General features: G+C 35.0%; 1 long non-coding RNA gene across 1 annotated transcript; it reads left to right on the forward strand.

Annotated features, from left to right (window-relative positions):
- Positions 1-7595: 7595 nt before the first annotated feature.
- On the forward strand, positions 7596-8104 carry LOC116170244. The gene is made up of 3 exons (XR_004145195.1): positions 7596-7669; positions 7723-7859; positions 7921-8104. It is a non-coding gene; the product is annotated as an uncharacterized LOC116170244 (long non-coding RNA).
- The last annotated feature ends 3392 nt before the right edge of the window (positions 8105-11496 follow it).

The raw sequence follows: 11496 nt of genomic DNA on the forward strand, positions 1-11496 counted from the left end.
TTGGTTTTGCGCATGCGCAGTGCCAACTTTTTTATTTATGGAAGAATTTTAACGAAATTTGATACAGAAGCACTTCGAATAAAGGAAAATCAAACGCCAATTTCAAAATTTGGTTTTGCGCATGCGCAGTGCCAACTTTTTTATTTATGAAAGAATTTAAACGAAATTTGATACATAGGCACTTGAAATAAAGGAAAATCTAGCGCCAGTTTCAAAATTTTATTTTGCGCATGCGCAGTGCCAACTTTTTATCTATGGAAGCATTTAAGTGAAATTTGATACTTAGGCGCTTGGAACAAAGGAAAATCTAACATTAGTTTCAAAATTTAGGTTTGCGCATGCGCAGTTTCAACTTTCTTATTTAGAAAAGCATTGAAATGAAATTCTTCTCATAAACTGAAATTGAAGTAGCACGTCAACAATGGATTGCCCATGTGCAACGCTATCTTTCATATTTGTGGGCGCATTTTTACGATTTTAACAGAAGTTGCATCTTACAAATGGGAAATGAATGCAAGTGGAAATGCGCTTTATGTAAATCGTTTACGATTACTTTTTAACTTGTTTTCTTATTTTTTTTTAGTTTTAGTTCATATGTGTGTACACTATTTACTATAATGCTAGTATGTCTTTGTCCTATAATTGGATTGTATTCTGTAGGAAAATAAACTATATTGTTGTTATTATTATTAGTAGAAGAGGAAGAAGGTCAGGCTGGCCTAAATGACCCATCCCTGACCCAGAGGCTGGCTCCTAGTGCTAACTCCGGTCAGGCGGGTAGCCGGAGAGAAAAAGAGACAGAGGTCGGATGACTCAACACCGACCCAACCCCCGACGAAGAAGGGCAGATCACCATCCCCAACCAAAGGCGGGGGTCAGTAAGGCTGGAGTACCGGGCAGTAGCTACAAGCACGCTGCTGAAAAATCGTGATGGGTCGCAGGTTTCAGAACGGGGGGCCGCATGTGACCCGGGGGCCACGTGTTTGACATGCCTGACTTACACTGTAAACAACTCAATACATCCAACCCCAACACAGGCAAAGGTGGAACATGATATTAGATTGTCGCCATGGTGCGAGAAAAGCCTTCAAAGGAGCACAGGGGTATCAAGAAAGAACCTGAGGTTACTCGTGGCACTGCAAGCTAAACAAACATTCAAATTTGTTTAGCACCTTCAGAAAATTGAGCAAAATTTATTAAGGTTTTGTTAATATTATGTTTTGATATCGTTGAAAACATATGGACGCCAACGCATTCTCGAAAATTACATTTTTCGGTTTTTTGGCCATAACTTCGCTATTTGTAGACCTACAAGAGACTTTGAAAGGGAAAATTAATCACAATACAATTCTGCATAGCTTTGCCCATTTAACCAGCTTTGTACCGCTAGCGAATCCGCATAGTGAAAATGAAAAGAAACTCACCCTGTAATCATTTTAATAAATACGTTTGCAGTAGCATTTTATTATTATTATCCTTAAGTTCATGGATGGTTTAAATAACGTTGACGGTTCGGACGACTTTAGGGAGGCCCGACTTTGATACCTAGGTACTCGAGGACCCTCTGTCCGCACTCCTATGTCGTAATTCAGATGCAGATCCATTTCCATCAGTCGCAGTAGCGTTGTAAATAGAGAAAATCTACGACTTGTCCATAGTATACAGCAGCTGATAATACGCTTTAACCACCTATACGAGTGCCACGGCTTTACCACTAGTTCGTAATTCTACCAAACAATAGACCATTGAATAAAATAGTGTTTTTATTCAATGGTTTAACGAACAATTTTCTCACAATTTTCATCGACAACCTAAAATGGATGTGGTTTTGTAATATTGTAATGTTTTTCGAAAATCTATTTAGGTAAGGAAGGAAGCGTTTTATTGACTCATGCAGTTGAAGGTTAGTTGGGTACATTTGCGTAAACGAGAAGCCATAAATTTGACTGTTTAACGGATTTGGTATTTCCAAGCAGTGTTTATACGTGCAAAATTTTGAAATATTTTTCTTGATTACACAATGATTACAAGCGAACGCGTCAATTAAATTGCACACCACAAAATAATACGTGTATCCTAATTTTGCAATTACAAAATATACTCCTCTTCCTATAATTAGCGGTCGTAATAGTATACATATCTAGAACGAATTGAAGAATGAAATTGAAAAAAATAAGCGCGCGGGGAATAAAATGAGCTTGGAAAGTTGTTTATATTAAATTATTAACTTATGCCTTAAGAGTGAAAGTAGAAGGAGTAATGCAAGAAGTCGTTAAAATCGAAACGAGTTTATCCAGATGTGACCATAAACAACAATTTTTCATAAAACAGAAAGGAAGAAAATGACTCTTCATTCCAAATTGTCACACTAATAATTACACACAAATATGCACCTTAACGCGGAATTATGTAACCTTGAAATGGAGACCTAATTAAATATTTACAACTTAAATATGAATTAATTTAAACTCTTGTCAAAATTACACACGTTATTGAGTCATAACCCGCGGCCGGATTACGAAAAAGTTGCGAATATCAGGATCTTGTCTGACCGTGACCTTAAGGCAACTTTTGCCGAATATTACCGTAACAGATTTAGAGGTTACTAGTAAATTACTCGATCAAAAATTCCAAAATTCTAGAGGTTGCGGAAAAAGAAAGTGGAAAAAGCAAACTCGCCAATCGATAAATTCCTACCGCTTGACGTAGAAATTGCCTCGCAGAGGTGTTGGAATTCTATAATATGAAATTGCCTTGTAATTGACGGAAAACTTGTTAGCCCAACTGCTCTTCCTCAATGTGCTGCTACAAATAAGAGAAATCTGATTTTTAGTATCAAAAAGACTGGGATTCGTTTGGTACCCTTTCAAAATTGCAAGTCAAACATGGACAGGAAAAATGTGGGAAGCTTTGTTCTACGTCAAATTATTCTTTTTCAAAATCAATTGATCTCCAATAACATTATTTGACTTAAATGATTGTAGGTATGAACAACGTATGTAATGGAAATGGTGGAAAATTGCACCGTCAAAATTTATAATCCCCCTCTTGATCTGGGTAGTCAACTAGCCTAATTATGAAGTGAACCGCATAATGCTTTTTAGAGGTATCCCTGCAGTAGGTACTCCCGTATTTACCTTACGAATTAGGAAAACCGTCTCGCAAATCGTAAAGGGACATCAGAAAACGTAAAAGAATTTTCATTTTCTTTTCAAGAAAAGTTAAAAAAACTTGTAGGTACTTAAGAATTAAATACTGTCCCCTGCTCTTATTTGGATTTGTATTTTAACACGAGTTAAACGGCCTTAGTAACGGATCATATTAAACTCACTTAAAATTGAAGTACATATACGTAAAATAAAGAAAAATTACAAAACTTAAAGAAAATGTAAAATAAGCGAGCTCCCATAGGTACTTAAAGTTAAATTTGTCTATTAGCTCTACTTGGTTAAGTAATTTATTTCGCTATCATTCATAATTAAATAACCAGAACATCCTTCATTATGCAGATTCTTTGTGGCAAATTAGATGTGCGAGAGATTTGGCGAATGTTCCACTACAAAAATTCGCTTTATACATTTGCAATTATGTTTATGAATATCATACACATTACTTTCTAAAATTTGTATTTAAATTTTACATTGTTATGAATCTCATATTTTGGACCCTACGTATGGTAACGCTTTAACTTGAAAACAAGCGTTAAATTAATTTATTTACATTCACTTACAACGACCGTTCATTTAAAAAATAATTAGAAAAGGATTAGTACTAATTTATAAAAATCAATAGCATCAACAATACATTTAGACACTGAAAACTAAGACTGCCTTGGCATAGTATATTAGTATTCGTTGCAGTTCGGTTTTTATCGATCTAGAGCCAATTCTATACTTATGATTTGAGTGAATTGAAACAATGAGCTCATATTATTATATTTATTCGCAAAACACTGTTTGACATTTTATTCGAATGACATTTCAAATGATTGCTTCCAAAGCCCTCACACCTAACGGAAAAATAACAATACGTCTTTAAAAAACGCCAATAACTCAAAAACTACTTGATATAATCATACAGAATATTAATAAAAGTAACCCTAACATTCAAATCCACATTCATTTCTAGCATCTGAAATAGTACCTAGTTGCAATTTGAAAAACTGACGTTTTTGACATTTTTTGACTGCCAATTTTGAAAAATCGCAGCAACCATGGAAACTGTTTCAAGCATTTCAAAAAATTCTTTAGACTTTAAGGATTCAATTATAGAAACGAGTACTCACTTATCTTGAACGGTTTAAGAGATATGAATTTTTCAATGGACCCTTTGCATTTCTAAATTTTTAGAGAAAAATTGACATTTGTCAAAAACTATTACAGATAGGTTCCAAATCTTAAATGCGTTGAATTCATGTTAAAAAAAGAGACTGAATTTTGTTTGTGTTTTCATGAAGTTAAGTTCAGCACGTGAGAACTGGGGTGCCTGGGAATTTGCTGTGCAGGTTACTACTAGATGGAGGACGATGAACATAAACGTGTTGCATTATTCGTGCACATTCATCAAGCGAAAAATGCCAAGGAAATTTGAGATTGGGATAGTCTTCACAAAGCATTTGAAGATTCTAGATTAACTAGGAAAGTTGGTCTTCTACGCAAGCTTATAACAACAAAGTTGCTCATCGATGGCGGAATTTGTAAACATAATCGAAGTAACTGCAACTAAGTTAAGCAGTGTTGATCTGGAAGTTAAGGAACAATGGAGTGGAACATTAATGTTGGCTGGTCTTCCAGATAAGTATCAACCAATGATTATGGCCATGGACCCATATAGCACATGAACGTACTATGGATGTACAACGTACGTAGTCAATTGAATTTGGCATTGTACATTGTACGTCCATTTTTGTACATTGTACAAAATATGTACGTCCATTTTTAGTCCATTTGCCATAGCCCTGTACCTTTAATGTATGTCCATTAAAGTAGGTCCATGGGACATACATAGAGGTACTTAAAATGTACAAATTCTGTTATTGTCATGGGTGCAAATTGAGGTGCAAATGAAAGAAGAAAAAAACGAAATTCAAAACGATTTAATTGAAGTAAATATATTATACATAAATATATATAGGTTTATGCAATTCACACGTTTTTATCCTTTCCCCTTTCTGCACAACGCCTTATCCATTTAGATATATTTTGCTCTATTTCATTTAATGTGGTATCCTTGAAAATAGTCATACAGGCTTCTGCAAAAGAAAAATGCTACGGTGTGTTCCAATGTAATTAAATTAACTTACTTATTATTATTTTTTTTTTTATTTTTATTATCCCTCTCTGTTTTGGGCCCTCAACAGGCATGCGCCCAATTACAGAGTGACCCGCATAATGCTATTTAGAGGTGCCTCTGCAGAAGGTCTTAAGTTGGTCTATACTACTCCGGTATTTACCTTACGAATTAGGAAAACTGCAGGAAAACCTAATTCGGAGTAGCCGGTAGAAAACTGGCCTAAGGTAATTTCCATCTCCGCCACAGATGAAAAATTCACCTCAACCCAGGTTCGAACACCCGACCTTCGGATTTATAACCCAATGCTCTTACCACTGAGCCATAAATCCGATCAGAATCCGATTAGAAGGTCATTTAGTCACAGAACACTATAGTAGTTTGCGCGAAGAATCACAAAAGTTAGTACACAAAGTTTTTCTAACAAAATAACGTGATTTAGATTAAATAAATACAACAACACAACGCCATAAAGAATGACCGGCGAGCCGCGAGCGGCGACCGCATGAATCAGTAATCGCGTTTTGTCGTATTTCTTCGTTGACCGGGAAAAACGTTACAAATATTTGGCGGAAAAAAATATGTTAAGAAAAAATATAAAACGGTTAGCGGCGCAAACTGCAGACAATCATTAGATGCATAAAATACATTAATTATAAAATAATTATCGATACGTACTGATCCCATCCTACATACAATGTACATTACAACAAGTACGTCCATTTTTGTACGAACATAGGATGTACATCATTCGTCCATGGATGTATGTACGTATAATGTACTTAAAATGTACGTCCGATGGACAAAGTGTGCTATATGGGGAGGGTTCATGTATAGAAATGACCGGGAACTATGTCAAGACAAAGTTACTGGGTAACCAAGGTCTTCAAGAAAACTGTGAAGTGTTATAGATGTCAAGAATTCGGACATATCAAGTAGAATTGTCCTAAGAAGAAGCTCGGCAAGAACAACTGACGGCAAGAACATGTTTTGTGCTATATGGGCGTTGAAGTGTCCAGAAAAAGAATTGATTAATTAAGACAGTTATTATGGACGGGACCCTCTATTTCGAGTGGAAATTTCATATTAAAAATTATAAACCTTAATGATATTGATACGGTCGCTTGTAACGAATCTCATAGAACATTAGCAACATTAATTATTAATTAAAGTCAACTTTAATTAAAGGAGTCCTAAAGCCAAAATTTCAATGGTTAATTTATAACAATTTACTCAAACAAAATCCAATAATGAAAAAGCTCTTTAAACCAGACAATTTCCCTATGACCCTGATAAACCTACGGCTCAACGAGAATGGTTTCATTGAATTTTTTTTTTCGAACATATTCTCTAAATAACATAATTATCTATTCAGCACGCATACTTAACTACGTAAATTACAAAGTTAAAAATTTTTAAAGATCAAACATTCATAACAAATAATAAATTTCTTCCATGGGGATCGCAGTTGGAAGCGTCCCCATTACACTTGCTGCATTGCCACGTTGTATAGCAATACTGATTTTTTGTCTTAAATAACTAGTAGCTCGAGGTTCTCCAGTAATTCTATTGAATTCGATTATTCGAGAGCTTCACCGAAAAATCCGAATTTGTAGTGAACGATGCAGATCAGTTGCAGATACTTCTTACCTTTTAAAGTATGTATTTCAATACATTAACGATTATACAAGATACAAAGTAGCTGTAAATACTCTTACAGCTTTTTATGTGAAACCGATAATTTTAATTTATGCTGTACATCAACTTGCAACTCGAAAACAACTCCCCAGCAAACACACTTCTGTTTAAAAAACATTTTCAAAGCGCTAAGAAAGGATAAATTCGGTATTGGTAGTACGATATACGTTTTTTTATAGACCAATTTTATACCCTACGTTTAAAATTCGATTTATATTTGTATATACAAACCATAGAGTTCATGTTCTACGTTGATGATATGTAAATAAATAAACGTTGTTTTAACAATAATTTTATAACCCACTTTGATTTACCTTAGGGGAATATAAATTCGAAATTGCGAATAAAAATTAGGTATATTCTACGTATCAAAATTGTTTATTATTTATGTCATTTACTGGAATATTGGTTTGCTTACTTGCGGTACAAATGCGAATACAAATGGCACGAATTCTATTTGATCAAATTACTACTGAAAGTGGTACAAGGAATACGTACTTTATACGATCCCATTATTTTGTGTTATACGACCGTTTTATGCTTGTATTTATATCTAATCTATAGACATTTTAAAACTGTTTATTTTGCATCCTTTTACACTCACGTATGCATTTTCATAGGAGTTGTGTGATAGTTAGGGTTACGGCTTCATCTAAAAACGTTGGGGTATTTCCAGTATTTGGTAAATTGACAATAATAACAAGATTATAATATGTTCATACTCATCTTTATTAGGACGTGGTAAAGCAGTATTCTTGACGGGAAACTGCATCCACCGCCCCTTCAACGAAAACCGGGGCTTCCGATGTATGCAAAGACGACAAGAATTGGAAACGACCCTTCTTGGACGTAAAGACGCCTACAATCTCAGTGTAACTTTAATAACACTTACAACATATGGAAGTTTAAACTTATCAGTTTTTTGCTTCGCAGAGGAACGACTTCGTCGCCTCATTTCTCTACAAAGACGGAAAGAATTGGGAATGGAAATGACTTGGTAGTTAAAACGTCTACAGAGCGTTCGTATAGATGCTCAGGACGTCTAACGACGCCACTTCCCGATGCGAAGATTTACAAATAGGCAATGAAGAAAATGGACACTGAATGTTCACGGTGAACTTTGTAATTATTATGTGCTTTATATTAGTTTGATTAAATACACATCTGCCATGCCGATATATTGCATTTATTTTAAACGTTTATTAGCAGTAGATTATCGACGAATTTAATACGAATAATACGTACGGATATTATACTACATATTCCATATCCGAAAAGTAAACGTATTCAGTAAACGCATATAAATCGTATATCAATGGGAATAATAAACGCAATAATATTCTACAGGAATTAACCACATCCGCCGGCCATTTATGTGTACTTAGATACCAGTAGGTAGATCATTACGTTTTTTACACGTAGGGTTTTAGTCTACTATAAAAGCATTTTATACGAAAATGTGTTGCTTGGGTTCTAACGGAATCAATTGATATGAGCCGGATTAAAAGTTTAGTTACCGAATACGAGCCGGGTGCCAAAAAATTCCCTTACTGAAAATGGTATGCGATTGTTTGCAACTTGTTTAATATATCGTTGTCTGTGTCACTAAATGACGTTTCTAGATATTCAATCCCATTCCACTGGTTTATCTATATCAAATGTTGGTGGTGGTGGTGCGGTTTATTCGTTTATTGTTTGTTGGGCCGAGTTGTTGTAAGAATTCTTATATGAAGTCGCCCATTTTATTACTAATTAACACTTTTTGTTTGTATCCTCGTCGCCATTATGTTGTATTGTGCCTATAATGGAGGTTATTCAACTTATATGACAAATAAAACATGTACCTACCTAATCTTGAATATATTTTATTATAATGATTTACCTAACCCCTTAGCGGTCAAATGAATTTTTTGAATTTTTTTGTGTTTTCTATCAATATTGCGTAAATATAATATCTGAAAACCAAAAATAACACGTATTTCAAAATTGGTTGGGTAATGTCTCCGAAAGGCGCTGCTCAAAGCTATACCTATACATTATTTATAATGAAAAGAAGCAAAACATTGTATGCAAATTTCGATGCAAACTCCAACATTACGATATTGTGGCACATTATTGTTCTTCCAAAATACTGACATGAGCACAACTTCTCCGATTCTCAGATGATTGTATTGTAACCACTCAAAATAAGAATTTTTAATGAAACATCAAATTTGTTATGTACGCATTTTAGTATCGGTTTCATTTTTGAATAAGGTTTACCTTTGAGTTTGCGCAGTTATAAGCTGAAAAATAGTATCGTCGAAGAACAATTCAAATTTTGAATTATTTTTTTCTCAAAGGCGATTCTTGATCCATTTTCTATTCGCGGTACTTGCTGGTAGATTAGAGACTTAAGGAGCAAGTGTTGTTGTAACAGACTTTTTTACTGGAATCTGATTGTGTAACCGAATCGGCATCCAACTGGTCTTCTACTTCCCCTGCTCTTTCATTGTTTACCAGTAATTTCGACTTTTGAAGAAATAGGTAAAAGATACAATTTTTGGGTAAAAAAGAACTCCTATTTTATACCTGTTAGATTATTATTACGGATACTTTTTCAACTGTAATTACTCAATACCAACACGAATTTAGCTGAAACCAACTTCTTCGGCTTTACCAATGAGATTTTCGTCTCACTGGACCGAGGACTTGATGTTCATGCGGTATACACAGGCCTTCGATAAAGTTAACCACGATTTATTAATATTTAAGCTAAAAAAAATATGGTGTTAGCGGGCCTGCTTTGATTCTGCTCCAGAACTACTTATGCAATCGGAAAGCCCAGGTGAAGATAAGTGATAAGTGGTCCAATCCGATTGAAGTGAGTTCGGGTGTTCCTCAAGGATCTCATCTTGGTCCAGTACTATTTTTGATGTTTATAAACGATATACCTATCATCGGTGTTTGTATCTAAACATGTCTTATTTGCGGACGATCTGAAAATATATAGACCTATTGCAGACCTTCAAGACATGAGTTTGTTACAATCTGATTTAGTGCGACTTAAAAAGTGGGTGGTTGAAAATGGCATGAAATTAAATGTTAAAAAGTGTCACGTGATCTGCTTTTCCAGAAGGAACTCTCAATCTTTTGCAAAGTTACTATCTGTGCGGTCAGCTGATTGATTGCGTGGATTCTGTTCGGGATCCTGGATTCCAAGCTTACATTTCGATTGCATTATGATCACATTGTATCTAAATCTACTAAAATGATTGGGTTTACCAACAGGTAATGCAAAAGTTTTTCTAGTCCATGTACATTACGCACCCTATACTACTCATTAGTTCGATAAAATCTTGATTAGTAATGTATAATATGGTCTCCATATCATATCCCACACATATCGATAGGTTGGAAAGAGTGCAATCCTATTTTCTTCGATTGTTAAAATATAAGCTCTCTTTGGCAGGAATCGTGTTTGGATAATGCACCGTCCATTCAGTGGGTTATTGCAGTAGCAGAAGAAAAGTTGGGGCCTGTAACATCCAAATTCAAAAGCCTATTATACAGAATTTTGTAGCATTTCTAAACTATGTTTAAAATTTGTATGATCGAGGTTGTCAATTGCATGTACGGGCGATAAGCATAGCGCTTATCCACTTGAAGTTCTGAATTTGATTGACTGTGGTTTAACCAAACGCTGTTTGCTTATTTTTGGTCCATTTCGAAATTTAAATAAAACTGAAGAAATTAATATTGAGCTGTAATTGGAAGGAAACCGCCTGGTTAATTTGTTATTTTGTGGTTCAACTTTAGCCCATGTCTACAGGCACCCCACTGGACCTGGGTAATCCTTCCGCCCGACGAGGTATATTTAATTGTGTCGATATTCGGTTGTTGAGTATAATAATTTATAATTATTTATAATTATTGTTTCTAGTTGGAAATTTATAAATACCCACCTATTATTATTGACACGGTTGTAGGTACCTACACATTTTCGCTGCTCGAGTTTACGAAAAAAAAAACAGTGGAAACGGAATCGCCCAGTCAGGGCAGTCCTGTAACGGGAGTTACCGGATGGTTTTTCCATAAAGGTGTGTTTTTTTGAAAAGTCGATAAACCAAAGCACACAGGGACCATCAAAAGTTGCGAAAAATTACATGGTTTCTTATCGTCTTATCGTCATCGTTTATAAGTAACATTACTTAGCAATCTTTAAAGCAGGGCGTGCTGTAATTGGCTTTTTACGCACGCTCAGGCCCAATCCGCAAAATATACAGGTCACAATATTTCGGATATACCTTGGTAATTGATATTATCATCAGGCTTCAGGATCAGGATACGGAAGTGATCGAAAATCGAAAAATTGCATTAAAAAAATCGACAACCGAAACTATGGCAGTGAAAAGCTCGTGCAAGGAGTTTTCCTTGTTTTGTTCATAGTTGATTGGGTAGAGGAGAGACAAATAAAAGTGAAAATATAATATTTGACTTTTTCATTTTGCTCACAAGATTAGGGTATTA

This window comes from Photinus pyralis, unplaced genomic scaffold (genome assembly GCF_008802855.1).
Source record: "Photinus pyralis isolate 1611_PpyrPB1 unplaced genomic scaffold, Ppyr1.3 Ppyr1.4_LG5, whole genome shotgun sequence".
NCBI lineage: Eukaryota > Metazoa > Arthropoda > Insecta > Coleoptera > Lampyridae > Photinus > Photinus pyralis.